General features: G+C 36.1%; 1 protein-coding gene across 3 annotated transcripts in view; it reads right to left on the bottom strand.

The window, feature by feature from the left end:
* LOC106554500 (contactin-4) overlaps positions 1-20,316 on the bottom strand; it is a 566,498-nt gene extending 546,182 nt beyond the window's left edge. The window contains exon 1 of one of the 3 annotated variants that reach the window (XM_087708901.1): positions 19,918-20,316. The gene's annotated coding sequence lies outside the window, so the exon portion shown is untranslated. The remainder of the gene's footprint in view (positions 1-19,917) is intronic. The other 2 variants (XM_087708899.1, XM_087708897.1) reach the window with 2 other exon arrangements.
* Positions 20,317-21,364: the final 1,048 nt, after the last annotated feature.

The raw sequence follows: 21,364 nt of genomic DNA, 5'->3' as shown, positions 1-21,364 counted from the left end.
GTAACTTGCTTGTGACCTTCTGCGAACCTGTTTCAATAAATTCAGGGCTGAATTAACCCAGTCGAATGAGAAATTAACATACATTGACTTCTCCCCTAACATTTAGTTTTCCTAAGAGGATAATTAGAATTGAGAAAGATGTGTTTTGCTAAGTTGTGTTAAATGAACAAAATGTTGCACTGTTCAAAAGGGTTGGTATTCATTGGTTTTAATCTTCCCCTCAGGCACACATCTCTGTTTTTTCTTCTTAGCTTGGTCCTCATATACAATTAGGAACCTCCAATATTGTACAAACAACATTTGTTTCTTAAGGGGTATCCTGTTTCCTACAAAATATTACTGTGATTCTTGCCAGCAAAGGGAACCCTTGCCTTAGAGCCTTGTTTTAGTACAAGAAAAGAACTGTAATTTGTTGTACAGAGACCATGATACAACCAGCAGAAACAAATCTCAGTCTGCTCTATCTACTACTTTGTAAAGGGGCTGTGTGTGCTGAAATGCTAGCATAGTACAGGAATGCAAAATAGAAGTATTAGAATGGCATATTTTATGAAGAATGCAGTGTAGCAAAAATACAATACACTTTGTACAATATACAGTTAATTTTGTATAATGGAGCTTCTCACCTTTTTGAAAGCCAAGGAGAAAAAGAAATGAAAACCGGGAGATAAAAACATGATGATTTTCTCTCCTACACTTTCACCAGACTCAGTCCTAATTGGTTGAAATAGTCTTTAGCTAGGCATTTGTGTAGCTTCTAATGAATGAGGTCCTTCATTAACAGTTATGGTAATCCTAAAAGAATATGTTATTATCAGCCAGCGTAAGATCTTGGTTGTTTTTCTTCTAATTAGTAACATTATTTATTTGACTGTTTATGAATATTTCTTCAAATTAAGGATTTAATTATTTTCAAGAGTGTAAGTCCCTGTCACAACATACAAATTTTTGCAATTATATTCCTGCACATATTTTAAAATAGTGTTTATTATTTCATCTTTGAGCATTTCAAATCATGTAAGTATTGCAGATTATCTTTTCCTTGGATGGCTAATTTATTAAGATACTCGAGTTTTAGTTCTAAAATTGTGGTCTGACACCTTAGAAGAAATGAAATCAAAATTCAAAAGCACAGGCAAAAATTATTCTAAGTGCCCACAGCAGATGAACAGCTGTGTGACTTACAAAACATAATTTCAAATACATTTCTCAAAACATAAAGTCAGAAATATTTGCTTTGTGGCATCACAATATCAATGTCAAGAAGTTACAAATGTTTGTGAAGATTTAACATGATTAATTAATAGGGTTTTAATATACTTGTTTTGGTAACTACATATTGTTTCTGAATCAAGCTTTACATTGTTTGTATTTGCTCAGAATACTCCTCCACATTTATCAAATACACACCCCAGAACATTGATTTTGTGCAAAGGAATCACTTTATGTTATGCCTTCTTCTATAATGTGTCTATCAGTTCAGAAATTAGTATTGTGTTCTGATTAATGTTAAAAACATTTAGTTTTGGTAGAGTGATGGCCAATAAAACATCTCCAGAAGAGCAACAAAAGAAGACTAAAACTTTTACAGGAGTGAACTTTCAGAAAATAAAACTTAATCTTGTAACTGCTAAATACTGAAGGCTTCCCAGAAAGAAAAGGGGAAATGGAGGGAGAAGTCATTTGCATGTTATCCTCCCTGACTGGGTTTTTGAAGCAGGAGTGGAAGAGGGAGATTCAAAGGATGTACTTAAAGAAAAAAATGCTTCTACTGTAGCTGTACATATATTCTCAAAATGTAAGTTTCCCCAATTCAATAGAGCTTTATCCTAGTTAATATTGGACTATAGCAAACAAAATAACTTTCCACAATCCTTACATATTCTGGATACTAGGCAGAGGTGGTATTCTACCAGATCGGACCAGTTCGCCTAAACCAGTAGCGGAAATTGGGGGTGGGTCTGCCCATCTATCCACCCGCACTGGCTCTATTTCATCCTATTTAGGGACATTTTTTGAGCAAAGTGCATGCGTGGAAGGCCTGGTGCACACATTTGCGAACCAATAGGGAAGATAATTGAAAACCAATTAATGCTAGGGCAGAAGATGATCTATTTAAAAGAAAAGACATTCCAGAACAAAAAGGAGTTATTCTAGCATAAAAGGATAGTTACATTTGAAAACCAGCTGGATGATCTTGGGCCAGTCACTCTTTCTCAGCCCAACTCGCTTTGCAGGATTGTTGTTGTTGTGGGGAAAATAGGAAGAGGAAGGTGGGTTGGATATGTGCACTGACTTGAGTTATTTTTAAAATCAATAAAGGCACAATACGAATAAATAAATATAATTTAGAAAGGAAGTTTCCAGGAGTTGTCTACATAAAATGTTTAACAAAAAAGAGTCATCTAGATTTAATATAGAATATAATATATCTGGGAGAACTTCGGTTTGCCATGTTAAATAGGCACTAAAATAAGACTTCTGAAATTACACACAAGGAAGTTACACACAAGAACAAGGACTCCCACCCAATTGACTGAGATGATCACTTTCTCTTGCTTTTTCACCCTCTCCTCAAAAGAAGCCATACTATCTTCTATCACACCAAGCCAACAAGGCTTTCTCCCTCTATTCCTCTCCCTTCTACACCAGTAATCATTTTCTCTTTGTTCCCAAAATGAAACATTCTCTGCTAAAATCCTTTTTCTCTTTTCCTGGACTAAGAATAGGTACCTTTATCTTTTTTGTCTACCAAATCTATAGCTGTAAATAAACAAAAGTGATTTGTTTATCAAAATCCCCTGCCTCCTTACTTTCCTTTGAACTCAAGTTTGTATTTTTCTGTTATTAAACTGAATATATTAAATTCTGTAGAGGTAATTTGCTTCTTCCTTATGACTCCTTTGTATGCCAACCTTATATATTCTTTTGGTTATACTGTCAACAATCTATTATTCTATTGCCATTTATATCATTAATCTCAAATATTATTTCATGTTGTATCATTTTATTGTTATAGTTTTATTTTTTGAATCTCAGAATACATAAGCTTGTTTGCTAATTATAATAAATATACTAAATGTATTATATTGTAATGTAGTACAGTATTAACTATTGTATTAACAATTAATATCTGCATTGTGGGAGATTCCTGTTACTAATATTATAATTAATTAAATAAATAAATACATATGGCCACTCATCATAGATAGACAGATAGACAGACAGACAGACAGACAGACAGACAGACTGACTGGTGAAACTAACAATTATATAAAATGTTAAAAATGAGTATTGTATGGACATGGCCATTTTTTGGACTATATCTTTTGGTACGTGCATACACAGAATAGTGCTACTCATAATTAATTAAAATCACCCAACTCTCCATGATTCTGAGTACTTTATACTAGAAATAAGCTGAACAATAAAATAAAAGAGCAATGAGCTACTATGGTCTACAAGAAAAAGCAGGCAATTAGTCCTGGGATCAAAGAGTGACTTGGCTCTTGAAGCAATCATCAAAAACCATAAATTCTTAAAAGTTGGGCATGTGCTTTCAAGGAGAAAATGGGCTAGGGGAAAAAAACTGGCTATACCAGACAAATCTGATGGAACAAAAGAATAACCGAAAGACCACATTTAAATGGACAGGCTCAAGAAAATCACTGGAATCTCTATGGAACAACTCTGAATTATTAGGGGAATACGCCTACAGAGATACCAGGAGTCAAACCTGACTCAGTGCCACTTAACTGAAGAATGAGGAAACCAGGGACTCAGAAACTAAACCTGCCATTTAATTTCATTCCCCAAACACTATAGCTTGTGTGTCACTCTCCTCTTAATTTGCTGTAGGAATTCTAGTCCCTGTGGAAGTTCAATCCTGCCTTAGGCATGAAAGCTGCCTTAGTGACTTTGGGCCAGTCAACCTCTTTTACTCCAATTCATCTCACAGGGTTGTTGTGAGGAAAACAGGCAAAGGAAAGAGTATTAGATATGTTCACCGCCTCACCTTATTTATAAAAATAATAAATTCAGTGGGTTTTTTTTTTAAAAAAAATCTAAATAAATTCCTCTCTCATATTTTCTGCAGTTGCCTCAGTATACAGTATTGGTGATTTGAAATGCCCAACAATGCAATCTGATAACAAAAATAGATGGAAACTAGAACAGTAGAGCAATTGAGTCAAGCAGCTTAACTTGACCATTGAGAAGATTTCAGATTAATGGGGGAAACAGTGGTTAGGATTGTTTAATGTTTTGTTTACTACTGAGCATGTACATGAATATTGCACACTGTGCTGGAGGAAGAATTAGAAATCAGTATTTCAGTTAAATCAATATACAGCCTTTTCATTGAATGTATCATCTGACAGTTAAAACAATCATCAGAGACCTCTGAGCTACAAACAACTAGTGGGAACAATTACTTCAAACCAAATTAAATGACAAAATGTCGCTTGAAATCTTCTAATTTGCCAGAAAAATAAATCATGCCACTAAAGAAAGAAAACCACCAAGGCTTTGTAATCATCTTTCCATTGCTATCAAGATTACCCATTGTCATACAACTGAAAATTAGTTTGACATTTACAGGGTTGCAGGCCTTTGCTTTGTTTTCCATTTGACTTGAGATTATACCAAAGTTAGTGTAAACGTGCTGCTGTTTTCAGATATATCCTGCTACCAGCCTTACCCTCTGAATCTGTAGTTACTAATGATATACCAAATATGGTACATTGTCCAATCTTTTATTACAAGTGTTTTCAAAAATGTTAATAAAATTATATTTCAGTATTATATTCCTCCTGAATACATTTCAGCATGCAAAATTCAGTTATCATGGGCATGTGAATTAAATATGAAGCAGAAAATAAAACATTTCTAGAATTAAGTCACTATAAATGAGGCCCGAAGTGAATGCCAAGCAAATAGCAATAGCACTTAGTAATAGCATTTAGACTTATATACCGATTCACAGTGCTTTACAGCCCTCTCTAAGCAGTTTACAGAGTCAGCATATTTTCCCCAACAATCTGGAGCCTCTTTTTACTGACCTCAGAAGGATGCAAGACTGAGTCAACCTTCACCCTGGTGAGATTTAAACTGCCAAATTGCTGACAACCAGCAGTCATCAGAAGTAATCAGCGTTACTGCATTCTAAGCACTGCGCCACCATGATTCCTATACATATCCAGGGGCTGTTTGTGGAACTTGCAAGTTTCACATCAAGCTAAAGAGGAAGAAGGAAGCCAACCAGTCTCCATAATATACTGTGAAACATTTCTCCACAATATCCAAGGAGAACATTAGGAACCACCTAGAAGAGTGATGGCAAATCTTTTTGGCACCAAGTACCCAAATCAGAACGTGTATGTGAATGCATACATTGGATTTAAGAACATATTGTGGAAATTGCCAAGAAAAAAAGGGCAGCTAAAATCAAGATAGAACTCAGAACTCAGAAGGAAATTCCAAGTTTTAATTTTGTATGTTTAAGAGTGCCAAGAGACAGAGAATAACTGATTTCAAAGAAAATCAAATATTGAAACTATGTACAGTAGAAATATAAACATCTAGAATACTGTAGAATATATTTCCTACTCCTAAGAACCTTTAATATTGAAAGATGAAGTTAAATTTGCTCTCTGGTCATTATCAAGTCAGAACAGGAATTAATGGAATATATAGAAATATATAGAAATGTATTCCATTAATTATGTAGAAATATAGCAAGCAACTCAAGAAGAATCAGTAATGCTTCTAGCTACATTATGCCAGCAAATCTAGAGAATGACATAACAGCCAAATTGGAAGACATCAGTCTATGAAAATACCAAAGAAATGAAACTTAATAATGAGCAAGCTATCAGAGTATTTCCTTAATTCCACATTTTAGCAAAATAATGCATGGGATCATTTAATGCGGATTACAGCCCTGTAAGGAAAGGGAAGTTATAGAACACAGGTTCTATAGACATTATTGCTGGTCAATGGTGTATAATTGAGAATGTAAATATATATATATTTGTGCTGATAAATAAATAAAGGGAGACTAGTATAGATCTATTTATATATACTGAAGTAGTTAATATGTGCTTTAGTGATTACTGAACGGCCGTTGATTGTGTTGACCATACTGAGCTATGGAATCCTAGAACATCTTTCTATTCTCATGAAAAATCTATGCATAAGACAATCACAGTCCAAAATAGCACATGATGAAACAGATTTTCTCCAGCTCAGTAAATGAAGGAAATAAAGCTGTCTACTCTCTCACTACTTACTCAACCTACATGTTCAATATATATTGAGAAAAGCTTATTTGGGAAAAGATGAGCATGGTTTTAGGGCATGAAACATCACTAACCTAATTATGCACACACAACACTACTCTGATAGTTGAAAATGAAAATGATCATCAAGCTCTTGTAATGAAAGTTAAGAAGCACAGGAAAAATGTGACTGTGATTAAATACACGAAGACCAAATTTAATGACAGTGTGTACAGAACAATGTTAGCAAAGACACGGAAGTGTTGAATGCCTTCCTTCTTTTAGAATTGACTACCAAATCCAAATTGATGTTGTGGTTAAGATGCTGGCGTAGAAATCAGGAGATTGAGTTTTAGATATGAAAGCCAGCTACACAAATTTGGGCTAATCACTTTCTCTTATCCCAATCTACTTTATAGAGTATTGTAAAGGGGAAAATAGGAGGAAGGAATAGTATGTTTGCTGACTTGAATTGTTTATTTTAAAAAAATTATCAGCAATCAGGTAATTCAGCACAATCTTTCACTTGGTAGGATAGCAATTAAAACTTTGGAGAAGTTGCCATCATATGAATATAGCACAAAGATAAGAATATTAAAGGCAATCGTTTTCTCTGTGACATTTCATGAGTGAGAAAGTTGGACTTTGAAGAAGCAAAACTGAAGGAATATTGATACTTATAGACTTTGGGGCTGGAGAAAATTCTTGATTATATCACGGTTGCCATAAAAGGAACAAATGAATCATAAAATTCATTCCAGACTTCTCAGCTGAGGGCACAAAATCCACACTCAAATCGTGATATTTAGGACACATTATCTGAAAGCACAACCCTCTTGAAAAGTCTATATTGTTAGGAGAAATGGAAGTAAAAAGAGGACCACCAGTAGCAAGGTGAATGGATTAGATTATAAAACAGCAATTAATGTAAATATGATGGACCGAAATGGCCAGGATAAAGACAGATAATCCTGGAGAATACCTATCCTTGTGGTTGCTAAGAGTCAACATTGATTGACTGCATCTAAGCGTTTATCAATTATCAGCATTGCTTTCCTCTCGGATATATAGCAGAACCTCTGGTCACGAACACTTCTGATCACGACCAAATCAGGTTCTGACCAAAAAATTCACATTTTTTTTCATGGCTGATTTCCCTTTCCACACCATATTTTTTTGTAAGCGCCAAATTTCCAAAATAAGGTTCAGGTCACGACCAAATCAGTTTGCAATCAAAGTTATGGAATGAATTATGGTTGTGACCAGAGGTTCTACTGTAGTATGGTTAAAAAATGATGTTTTCATTCAACACTTTTAGTCCATATAAAAATCCACAATACACAGAAGAGTATCACCTTTATTAAAATCAACATAAGTGCTATAAAAGAATGGGTAACCTTTCATATCCTTTTGTTTTGCAATATCCCTGAAGAAATCAAAATGCTTGCATGCAAAAAGCCATTTTAGTTTGTGCTAATAAAATATTATCAAAATATAATCTGAAAACAAATAATTTATACTGTAACTCTCTCAAACTAAGATATATGGATTGCACATTGGACATCTGTTTCTATTTCAAGATCATTTACTTGTTTATTTTTTTAGTATATGTATGCTATCTTTCTCTCTATCGTAGACATCCTATATCCTGTAAAATATCATCCTATAAAATATACCCTGTTTCCCCAAAAATAAGACCTCCCTGTATAATAAGCCCAATGGGGCTTTTGAGCACATGCACTAAAATAAGCCCTTCCCAAAAATAAGCCCTCCCTGAAAATATTGCAACACAGCAGCAGTCATGAGGTGACCACCCTCGCCGCCTCCTGCACCTCAAAAATAATAAGACCTCCCGGAAAACAAGGCCAAGTGCTTATTTCAGGGGTCAAAAGAAAATAAGACCCTGTCTTATTTTCGGGAAACACGGTAACATCCTAAAGTATAAACCCTTTTTAGATGACTCCAGAGCACATAACTAAGTGTTACAAAAAGGCAATAATAAAACTCTCTGCCATATAACTATATTCCAGACTAATATTATTTCTTGAGTTCTGTCCGTCCCCCCTGTATGTATGTATGTATGTATGTATGTATGTATGTATATGTGTGCGTATGTGTCTTTATGTCTGTCTGTCTGTATGCATGTGTATCAGCCATTGTTGCTATTTAGTTTACACAAAAAAAACAATACTAGACAAATTTCAAAGGGTTCATTTACACTATACAACGCATGTTCTTGAACTTAAACTTTTGCTACATGTTTTGATCTAAAAACTATAAATATCTGATAAAATCCAGACTATATACTAGTAATTGTGTGAGTAAGCAGAGTCTTGTTTCATTTCATTTCTGAAAAACAGTATCTTCATTACATCCATATATTAAACAAGTGACTGCACTAAGACAATAAATCATGTAAAAAGTAATAGCTTACATATTACCACTTGGGAAAGAAAAACAGCTGTTCTAGTGCACTGTAAGACAATAAAGAAGGAAAACAGCCAAAACATATAGAGACTGTTTATTGTGATATAGTAGATTGATTGAGCTTTAAAGAAAATAAAATTATTCAAAGAGACAAAACTCTTGTTAACTCTCAATGGACCTTGTACTCAAATTGCAGAACATTGGCAAGACTATGAAAAGTCTTAATAGTATCAAGAAAATTGAGTGACTAGGTATGAAATTGTTTGCCAGCCACTCTTCCTAATGTCTGTACAGAAACTCTCAACTCACATCACTGAAACAATTATATCTCCTTATAGAAAGCTTATGGAGTCTTCCAATAATCTTGGCCATAAACCTAGATTTCTAATGTTTTAGAAAAACATGTTTTATGTAAAATATAGAAAGAGAAAGAGAAAGGAATATTCAGGTTCATTAATATATAATATGTGTAACATTTTTAAATGTTAGAACAATTAATCAGTGGAACAACTTTCCTCCAGAAGTTGTGGGTGCTCCAACTGCGGAAATTTTTAAGAGGAGATTGGGCAATGATTCGTCTGAAATGGTATATAGGGTTTCCTGCCTGAGCAGGGTATGGGACTAGAAGACCTTCAAGGACCTTCCCTTCCAACGCTCTTAATCTATTCTATTCTTTACCAGTTCTGTAGTCACTCCTGTTTTCACAATCCAGTCATCCCTACTGATGGGTTAATGTGAATTTGGAAGAGAGCGATAAAACAAAGACTGCATATTCGTAGAAAACAATATGTTCTTCAATGAAAGGTGAAAGCATGGCGTCTCTTGCTTCCTTAATATTTTCTGGGTATACATCCACATTTTTTTGAACAACTTCATAGACATATCCATGTGGGGAGTGGGTGATCACAATAAAAACTATGTGACTTAAACATAAAATAAGTAACAATGCCAGGAAATGTGCATGACAAACAATGACAACAAGCCAGCAAGCTTGATCGTTCCATTAAAGGTTGTCTTTCATGCCTTTCTGTCAAAACAAATGAAAAAAAATCCCATCAACATCCCTCAAATCTTGACAAATACCCATATATTGTAATGAGTGAAAGAATATAATAATGCTATGGAGAGTTGGGTGATTTTAAATATAATAAAGCACAAAAGCACCATAACTTTTAATCTCTTTGTAAATTCCAAGAATTGAAGTTAGAACCAAGAAAAGTATGTGCATCTTTCATAAATAATTATATAAAGTCTGCTTTATAATAATAGAGCTAACATGTCATAAGCTTCAACATAGCACAGGAATACAACAATAATCAAAGCTTTTTAAACATTTTCACAACAGCATTGTGATAAAAAGAAACCAGTTTTATAAACATCTCAAATAAAAGAATCAATTCCAAAATTCATTCTATAGTTGTTTGATTTTTCATGCTCCAGTTTCATGCATCCTAGTTTGATAAACCACCGTATGTTCATTGACAAGCCAAAAGAGTGCATACCAAAAATCTCACTAATAATATTAATATTAATTTAATAAGGACACTCTTTGTCGTTATGTTTCAAGAAAAATGTACATTGGGCACCACTGTTTTCTTTCTTTCTCTCTCTCTCAGAATAGCTTTAATGAAGGATAGATTAGGCCTGCCATTTTCATTGTCCATAATCCCTCACAACAGTTCAAATTGTCAATAGAAAAAAATGTAGACACTGTGATCCTAATTTTAGAATTCATCACCTCCATACTACAGTTATGCATTTTCTCTCAATGATTTGGACAGCTCAGAATATATGCAACCTTTATCAACCAAAACCATGCAACTGTTCATACTCTTCATCACATCTTAATCTGAAAATCAACTAGGCAACAATGAGAATTTAGGTCAATATTTTGCATGATTTTTCCATCAAAACCGAAAATAGAACAATTTCAATAACACATTGCAAAGTGATGTAAGCAATGCACTATTAAGTCAATTAATGAAAAGCAAATTTTACAATAGAATCGAATATATATTCGATTCTTATCCCGCCTTTATTACTTTATAAGTACTGGTAACTCAAGGTGGCAAACATATATAATACTCCTACGTCCTCATATTTACCCCACAACTACAATCCTATGAAGTGAATTGGGCTGAGAGAATGGTTTACCAAGTCAGCCAAACTCACAGTCTCCTGGTTACTAGGCCAGGACCTTAAGCACTACACTAAATTTGAGTGCAATGACTTAGAAGAACTATGGTACCAGGTTACATCAGATAGTAAAACAAAAACAGAACTGGAATCTTAAGGTTATTGTGCAAATTTTCCCCAGGTATTTGAATCATATGTGTGTGTGTATGTATATATACAGTATGTATGTATGTATGTGTGTGTGTGTGTGTGTGTGTGTGTGTGTGTGTGTGTGTGTATATATATATATATATATATATATATATATATATATATATATATATATATATATATATATATATATATACATACATACATACATACATACATACATACATACATACATACATACACACACACACACTCACATACATACATACATACATATCAGTTGTTGTCAGTGTGTTTTGCTTTGTTTCGTTTTGTCTGGAGTCCTTGGGTGCAGGGATTTTATGCTGTAAGTTTCTGTGTTTTTTTAATGCTTGCAAGCCATCCAGAGTCACATGTTTAAGGTGGAAAGCTTTATAAATCAAGCAACTGAATAAAATACTACATTAAAATTATAACACGGAATAAATAATACAAGAAAAAATGGCATTTCTCACTCTCAGTTTGGTTTAACTCCTACCACTTTGGTTTTATACGAAGGCAGAGAATTAAAAGTAAAATCCATGAGGACTATTGGTGTGTGTTTGGTTTAGGATAAAAGTATTAAATGATGAAAAGTGATTAATGTATTCTCATATTACACATTTAGATGAATTAGGCATAGTTGCTAAAAGTAATTCTGTTACTAAATCAACTAAAGAGCAGTGGCAAAATATTTATGTTTACATTTCTATTTATCAGTACTAATAATCGCAAAGCTTGTGCTTCTAGAAATTTGACATTATAATTGAAAATTAGCATTGAGGGATATTACACACAATCCTTTTATTTGTGTTTATCTTACTATCTAACAAAGAAAAAGAGTGCAATCTTTCTACAGTGTTCTTAAGGAATGTATGATAAACTTCACAGATCACAGCCAGATTTATTTCAAAGTAAATAAGCAGTATATTTAAATCTTGTTACCCAATATTATTGAAAAAAGGATCATGCAACGCATTAAAATAGCTTGTAAGCTGCTTCCACCAAGATTTCTAGAAATGGAAACAAACAAAGCAGTCACAACAATTTCCAACATTTCTTTTTCAGAATAACATACTAATTTATTGTTGCAGAACTGAATGGATTTTAAAGGAAACACACCCCGGCCCTTTTGGCCTGCCAATTATTTATTTACTAAAAAATTATGTGGGATGCTACGCCATAGTATTAGGCAAAAAAGTAATCTGAAATAAATTAGATAAATTAATCTCTCAAGACAGCTAGGAACAATTATAAGCAGAAATGATTTTTAAAAAACTACACAGGTAACCTTTCTTCTTCACCATAATTAATAGAAAAATGTACTTTCCAAAGTATCATCTTTTACTAAACAAACATAATTGGAACTATAAATACTACTGGAGAAAATAGCGATAATTATATTGGAACTTTAAATCCTACTGAAGAAAATAGTAATAATTATATTGCTCCGGTGTTAACTCCCAGTCACAGATCCAGACTGTTAAACTAGTCTGTTATGTTATGACACATTACAATTATTTAATCACATATAGCTGAGGATAGATACACTAACTATACACATGCAGCATTTAGGAAATACCATGAAAGCCGTCTTCCCAACTTTAGGAAATGTCATTGTACAGGCCATTCCTAATTTGGAATCTCTCTGCATTATCACTTGTTTCACATCCTTATGCACAGGTATAAAGAAAATTGCATAAAACAAAATAGTTGCAGTTTCTGTTCATATGACTATGAAGCACTTCTCTAAAAAAGTCAAAAGAGATGTAACTATTGCATGAGTAGACATAGTCAATGTAGTAGCATCTTAATGTGTACATTTGACTGCATCTATTTAAACTTTAACACAAGTTTCATCTCACTCAAAGTAACTCAAAGTAAAAGCTCCTTGAAAATCTTATAAATAAGTAAAGTTTATCCCCCAAATTTCTTCCGACCTGAATTTATAAATGCAGTTTAGGACACCAAAATGTAATATCAATAGATTCAGAAAGAGACATTGGAAATGTTATCTTGACAAACTTTCACTTGTGTACATTCTAATTCCAGATTTATTGCTTAATGATACAACTGATCTTATTGAGGAACAGACTGGAGCCAGAAAAAGCCAAGACAAGAAGTATCAGATTCCAGCCAATGTTGCAGACTTCACTTGCCCCATAGTGCTTTTAAGTAGAAAATAAATTCTACTCTGCCTCTTCAAAAAAGAGAAAGGCGCTTAAGAAACTGCAAATCAAGAGACAGAGTTACACATAGAAAGAAAAACTTGTACGCTAGCTTTTAGCAAAGGACAATAATGATATACCATCTACAACAAAAGTTGATTTGCAAAAGGACATACTGTAATATGCATACTTGAATGAGGCTCTACCCTTTAAAGTGCAAAACAAAAGGTGTGTTAAACAAGACCTGTTACTAGTGGAAATGCTAAAATCATCCAAATGTTAAAAAAAATTGAAGACATTAAAGTAGAATGGCAAGAAGAGTTATTGTTTTCAGAACTGAAAACTGTCCTTTGAACAAGATAGGACAAAATCAATACAGTTACTGTATGGAGAAGACTTACTGATACGTATCACAAATACATATAGCAATACATTCATACCGACCATGTAAAACAGTAGAGACAATTTCTGGTGTACAAATAATTTAACTGATTTTAAGTAATAATAAAAAAAACCAGGTTCCATATTAATACTGATCAGAATGTATAAATTATAGTCTTCAAACACCTGGCTGAACACTGTCTTAGAATAACAGAACTGGAAAGGACCCTAGAGGTCTCCTAGCTAGCCCTCTGCTCAAGCAGGAAATCCTATACCATTTCACACAATCTCTTCTTAAAAACCTCCAGTGTTGGAGTACCACAATTTCTGGAGGCAAATCATTCCTGTTCTCCCTGTCAGGAAATTTCTCCTTAGTTCTAGGTTGCTTCTTTCCTTGATCAGCTTTCATCCATTGTTTCTTGTCCTGCCCTCAGGTGCTTTGGAGAATAACTTGACTTTCTTTTCTTTGTAGCAGCCCCTCAAATACTGGAACACTTCTTTTCATTAAACTAGATACCCAATTCCTGCAACCCCTCTTTATATGTTTTAGACTCCAGCCTCCTAATCATCTTTGCTGCTCTTCTCTGCAAACAATATTGTACAAGATAGAAAATAAATCCCTGGAATAAATTGTTAAAAAGCATTCACTTTAATCTTGTTTTAGTATCATGAAACATACATGTGAATCCATATATACAAACACAAATTAAGAAGTGCAGTATTTGTAAACAAAGATAAATTTGCAGAGTCTATAATTTGCAGAGACCAAATAATCTTGAGAACCACTATCTTAGAGACTTTGATTGGAGTCTGTAAAATGTGGGACTGAATCATTATTTGTCACGGCTTTGAACAAGTTATTTTCTCAGTCATAACACCCAATTTATCAAATGTGCGTATCGCACCTATTTTCAAGGATTATTGTTAGGGCAAGAAGAAAAAAACTCTGAAGCATGTTTCAAATTAGAAGTGTGATAAGAATAGTAAGTAGTAGTGGTAATTATTGCATTCAAACATTGATTCATTTTTATCTTATACAGTTCTTCTGTTCTATCCACTACAATGTATTTTACATATAATTCAAATTTATCTAAAGGGCAAAAATCAGGCTGAATTTTAAGTTAACATACAGAGTTTTCAATGGTTAAATTCTTAAGACAGGAAGTAAACTAAGGCAATGGAGGAGAAATGAAGGATTTAAATAATTCCCTTATGTGAACCATCAAAACTTTAACTGATGTTATGCTGAATGGCAAATCATCAGATAGTAAGCTTTTATATCCCAAAATTATTATAAATAGAATATTTGAATTTATAACAAATTAATACTATTTCATGGCCTCAAAAAAGGCTTTTCTGGACTTTGTGAAAGAACTAAGTTCTGGAAATTTCAGGATTTCTGGGAAATTTAGGATTCATGTGTTCAGTAATAAAAGAAAAGTTTACTTTAATACTTTTTTTAAAAAATGCACTGCTTCTTTGAACATATTGTTTTGTTTTTCTTGTCCAAGGCCCAAACATGTCTGCTTGTTGGTATTAGAATTTCAAAAACTGCAACACCAATAAGTATTTCTTCCATTTATATTCAGCCATGAGGAATTCCTTTTTAATAATTTAAGCAAACATTTAGATGTTGTTCTTCTTGGAACTGTTGATCTGGACCAGCTACTATGAACATTTATTTTCCATTAATAGTTCTGGTTTTGGTTTATTTGGCTTAGGACAAATCAACAGAAATTTATTTCCTGATTTAGGATTCAATCTTCCATTATTTACAAAATGCTTAAAATACAGAATAATAGCAGATACAGTTACAACTCATTTAGCAACTATCTCAGACAGAGACTTTTCACAGTTATGAGTGTAATGAAAAAGTAAACATGGGGGTTTAGTCCAGTCAAGCTTGTGCTACGCTTAGTAGAAGACTTTTGCGCCTTATTTTTTCAAAAATTGAGAAGCTGTGCATGCATGGACATATAAATACATAGTTTCTACAGGCCACTGTCTCATTTTGTTAGGGTAGAGCATCAAAAAATAAATTGCTTAAAATGATCATTTACCTATGTTACTAAATATTATTTGTGTTTATTAGGTTTAAAGATTATTTTTTAAAACAAATTTGAAATGTTTATACTTTAACAGTAACATCTGAGGTTCTTTTACTTGATGTGTTTACATAATGCCCAAAACTAGTTTATTTTATTTATGATATAAAGAAACTCATAGCAATCTGATACATAGTGTACTAAATCTTAATCCAGAATATATATCATTGAAGGTGAAATGAGCCTTAATATTTATTTATTTTTTGCCAAACGCTGCACTCCAAAAACAAGATACCTGGATAAAAGTTATTTCCAATGTAACTTAAGTTATATAATACAACTAAAATATAGTTTATATGATTGCTTTAAACACATGCATTTAATAATTCAGCTTTCGGAAATAACAGAGTTGGAAGGAAACTTGGAGGTCTTCTAGTCCAACCCCCTGCTCAGGCAGGAAACCCTATTCCATTTCAGACAAATGACTGCCCAATCTCTTTTTAAAAACTTCCAGGGTTGGAGCATCAACAACTTTTAAAAGCAAGTTATTCCACTGATTAATTGTTCTGACAGGAAATTTTTCCTTAGCTCCAGGTTGCTTCTCTCCTTGTCCAGTTTCCATCCACTGCTACTTTTCCTGCACAAATTTCCACTGACCTGACTCACAATTTTCAATGGCAACATGTGACCCAGAAACCTCACAATTTACACTTCTGTTGTGAGCTTCCCAGAGTTCTACTCTGCAATGGGCATTCGTATGTACCAAACAAGCAAACAAACAAATAGACCTCCCCCATACAATAAACACAAAATCAAACAGCCACACTACCCATCCAAATTATTGGCCTACCCCATTAGTCATATTCTTTTAAAAACGTTTTAAATAATTGACCAATTTTAGCCACTATGTCACATCGTTGGTCTAAAACACCTTGTAATGTGGTGTCCCACTACTGAGTTACTGTTCTCTTCAAACAATCATTCTGCAAATAAAAATAAATCAAAAGTGGACATATGGTAGCACTAAACTATACTTGCCTGTTGATACCTTCTTCTGTGGGTCTGGGATGGAGTCAGAGTTGGTTTCTAGCAACTGCACAGTGCATGCAGTTATGCTTTTTTTGAAGTGGTTTGCCATTGCCTTCTTGCTAAAGCAATATAAACTAGTCATCAGCTGTTTTTTAGAGTTATAAGTCAGGTTTCCAGCATTTTAACCACCAGATCAAATTGAGTCTTGCTGTCTATGCTATGGACAAATATTATCATTTATATTGTTCTACCATGCCCTGTACTATTACATTTTGAAAAGCAACATATTTCCCACCATGTTTTAGAAAAATAGATACTTAAGGAATTCAACTTTCCTGTTTCTAAAAGTGGTTATCAACTACTTAAGCACACAGATTTGGCAATCTTTTCAGTGGTATTCTTCTAGGAGACTCTGCTTAGAATAATAGTCATAATAACACACCTGCTTAGTAGCATTTATGTAAAATAAGCCTTGTTGATTAAGGAACAGCAAAACTATTCCTTATCAGCTGTAGTGTGAAAGCAGCTTTGATTATAGAAATAATCTCATTCACAACATATACACATACTTCACAGCTGCCTTAAACTGTCCTTAAAAAACCTACAGCAATCTTTGAAAATGACAGAAGTCAATACCAATTATAAAAAGCAAAAAGTTTTTCAACTTTTTTAAAAAGAAAAGTTAAATAAGTTGTATCCGTGATGAGCAACAAAAGTTTGCAGATCAAATATACCAGCTAAAAATGATACAAGCAAAGTTACAGTGAAAGCAGAATTTGAAATTATTCCAAGCATGAAATAGATTATTCTATCAATCATTCCAAGTGAGACAGAACAGATTTTTCACAACATAACATGAGTTTTAAAACAGTCCAATTTGTTTCACAGAAGGGCCACCCAATCTGGACTACAATTAAATAAAAGTATACATTTGCTGCCATTTTTGTGATGGTCCAGATTTTTACAGGTCAGAGTTGTATCTGTAATACACATTTATTTAATTTTTAAATAGCTGCAAATGTGCAACTGTCAGTAGAATACACTTGTTAAAGTTATATGTATATCTATATTAATAGTTAAGAGTACATAGCTTTCACTTTTTTTCAAAAAGGGGACAATGAACTCAATGTACATTTGGGTTTAAAAGAATATAATGTATATAAATTGCACATTATGCCTAACTTAGTGCAAATAACTTTGTCACAATTAGAATTTTAAAATGTTTTTTATACTGTAATATAGAGCCTACAACTTTCTCAGTCTAATGGTTAAAAAAATCAAAAAATAAATAAAAAGAAGAACATACACTTTCATGATTCTGAAATGTCATGGTAGCATAATGATCATCGCAAATACAGAATTGCCAACCACAGTCCTGCATTCATTTTATCTTAAGTGAAAATCAGTATGTAAGATGTTAACTCTCCCTGTTCATTATGCAAGCTGCACCCTCATCATTTGTTGTTTAGTGAGCAAGCTGCTTCAGTCTAGGATAAGTATGAAGCAACGTGCTGCATTATGTTGTTCCTGACACAAAAACCTAACCACCACCACTGGGAAGAGAAAATTCTAAATTCAGAAAACACAACACATGTTGGCATCCAGTAAAAGTTGTTGGGAGCATTTGCGCTGAATACGCTGGTAGGGAAACATGCACGCCAGATGTGCACATAGACACCACACCACACAATCCACACAGTATGTGCATTTATTCCTATTGCAAGTCTACTTTCAGCCAGCACATGCCTACAAAAATCAACCTCACCCTCTTACTTTGCAACACTCAGGTCTTTGTCTTCGACCCTGGAACATAGATCTGTTTTTTTTTTATGACTCTGTAAAATACAAACAAGTTTTATACTTCAAAGGAGAAAAATAATCCTCTCTGGAGGAAAAAGACAAATGCTCTCTGGATTTTTTCCCTTCAACCCTTCCATTGTTACTCAGATTCTCTTCTGTTATTATTATTCATTCTACTTAATGATACACAACCAAAGGAGAGTCTGAAACACATCGCCTTGTCAAGTGGTCAGCTTGGCTTTTTTTGCAAAAGTGATTATTTGATTATTTGATACCTGGCAAAGTTAATATCTGTATCTGGAGTTGCCTGGATAAAGTTGATGTGAGGCGAGGCAGAATTGTATACAATGGGGGCAGAGTTATATATATATAACTCTATATATGTCTGTGTTTCTTCCCTCCTACATCATCCCCACCATCGTTTTGCATAAAGGGCTGCGATTCTACCTACGATTGTCCTCTCTAGTTCTTAGCAAAAAAAACCAAACCCCGTAATAGGCAGCAATCTTTCAGCTTCTCCGGAATTCAGCTTCCCTCTTGGCACAAATCGCACGGGCGACAAATTCCACCATCCTTTTTCGCCTTTACAAGCCCTTTTCCACGCAGGTTTAAGCAGACATGAGTCTGAGTTCAGTAAGCGGGGGCCGGTGAGCAAGTCGCCAGTCCAGCATCGGAACTCGAGCTTGCTTATTCCAACGCAGTTATTTAGAAATAAACCGTAATTCCTCTAAAGTAAGCGCGCGGCATTTTTTTTTTTTAGCTTAAAAAGAAGACCAGCAAGGCGAACAATTAACAACCAAAGAAGCAAAGGGAAGCAAAGTCGCTTTCGGGATGCAAGAAAAACATCCCCACTGCCCAGATTATTTGAAGGGTCTTTTAAGAGGCAAGCAGGTCACAAGGTTGGTTCGGATACCCGTGTCACACGCAAGCTTGGGATAGAATAGAGCTGGAAAGAGACCTTGGAGGTCTTCTAGTCCAGCCCCCTGCTCAAGCAGGAGAACCTATACAATGTCAGACAAGTGACTGTCCAATCTCTGCTTAAAAAAACCTCCTGTGATGGAGCGCCCATAATTTCTGAAGGCAAACTTATCGATTCGACGAAAGCATTTGCAACGCACTAGAATCAAATGAAGACCCGAGAATCCAAGCGGAGGCGGGGAGTGGGGGAGAAGAGGGTGAAACGATTTCGACGGCGTTGGGCAAAAGGGGAAGGAAGGGAGGGAGGGAGAACCGAGCTTTGGGGTGCGCCCGTCGCGATGTAGAAACCGCCTAGGAGTCAAGCACGCTTCTCTTCCTCCCCGTCCCGTCCCGTCCCGTCGAGGAGGGAAGACTTCATAAATATCCCTGCAAGGGGCAAGCAGCGACTCCCAAGACTTTCTGGTTTCGCGCTCTTTTTCTCTGCCCCCCCTTTTCTCACTCCCCACCCACACACACCCCCGAAACACGGCACTGCTGTCAGGACATGCAACTCAACCCAGGTCTTACCTGAAACCCGAGGCAGCTGCCCAGAAACTCCTCCGAGCGGGATGCAGGCAGAGATGCACTGGACACTGGAGAGAGAGGCTCGGCGCCGTCGCCGCCGCTTTTACCGACGCGCTGAGGCTCTTCGGCTCCTCTTTTCTTTCTTTCGTTCCTTCCCCCCCCCCTTATATATATATAGAAAAATACGCGCAGGTATTCTTTTATTTCTAAGCTCGAGTTTTCCCGCTACACGGAAACGTAAACCTGGAGAAGCGAGGAACGCCGAAGATGCTTGGGGGGAAAAAGAAGAAGAGGGGGAAAAAAAGCCTTGCGCGGCGGTCACTGAGCGACCCCACCCTCCCCAATCAAACGCTTCGCATGCCAGCGGGGCGGAGAAGGGCAGGAGAAAGAGAGAGGGGGGAAAACCGAGAGTCAATTAAAAGAAGAGGGAAAGGAGAGAAGAAGCCTGCCCGCCAACTCTCCGAGCTGCTTCGGTGCTTAGCTCCGCCTCCCCAACCCTTCCGCCCCCCCCCACCCTTTTTTTTTAATCTCTCCCACCCCCTCCCTTTCGCTGGCTCCGTCCTCGCCCTGCAACACCGAGGAGGCGACGGGAGAAAAAGAACCGCATCACAGGTTCTTTGGGGGCTGGGAGAGAGGGGGGGGAGTCCTCGGGGCGTGGTTAGGAGAGGCGTCTGCCTTGCATGTGCCTTGAGGCAAAAGGCGCGCCGAGCCAACACGGCCGTGGATTTTGCAAGGGTGGTGGTGGTGGAATCAGGCGTGGGGCTGCCCACGTGCCACAGCACGCGCCGGATTCTGGAGGGGAGGGAGGTGAACGGGACGGAGCCCGGCAGGTGGGCCCACGCGGGGTCCGACGAGGAGCCCTTCGCAGCTTTCCCTCCCCTCCCGGGGTCTGTGGGGTCCCTCCCTTCCTCTGACACCTGTTGTACAGGTCCTCCGCCCAGCCCTCCCAGCCATCAGAAAACCTGGAGGCGGTGTGGTGGGGAGGAAACATACCTTGCTCGCTGAATGACCACCGGAGAGGAACGGGAAGAGGAGCCTGCTGTTCCGCCTTGCCCTGCTGGCTACTTCCATTCGCACTGGGGCTGCCCCTGGGGGAGCCGCCTGTTGATGCTCCCGCTTTCCTAGGGATGTATGTGGCAATGATTGCCTCCCTCGGATTAGTGGCACTTAATGGCAAACCACTTAATGGCAAACCGCGGCTGCTATTGCCCGGACCCCTTTATAGTAGTGCCACAGTGGCCCGAGAAGAACTCAAGGCAGGGTGGGGGTCAGATATGTGGCAATCGATGTGCCTTTATTGTTATTGGAGATGAGCTTTGGGGGGGGGAGTAAGAGTCCTTGCACAGGTAGCATAGTGCCTTGATCGTTCCTATCACCCATCTTCTCCCACTTATGATTGCAGGACTGTAACTTTGTTGCTTGTATCCTTATGATGTATATTGATATTGAT

The sequence above is a fragment of the Thamnophis sirtalis genome, unplaced genomic scaffold, assembly GCF_051295495.1.
Source record: "Thamnophis sirtalis isolate CommonGarterSnake01/CBP01778 unplaced genomic scaffold, rThaSir2_p1.2 scaffold_3, whole genome shotgun sequence".
Lineage (NCBI taxonomy): Eukaryota > Metazoa > Chordata > Lepidosauria > Squamata > Natricidae > Thamnophis > Thamnophis sirtalis.
Note: the sequence above shows the minus strand (reverse complement) of the source record. Positions and strands in the feature narration are given on the sequence as shown.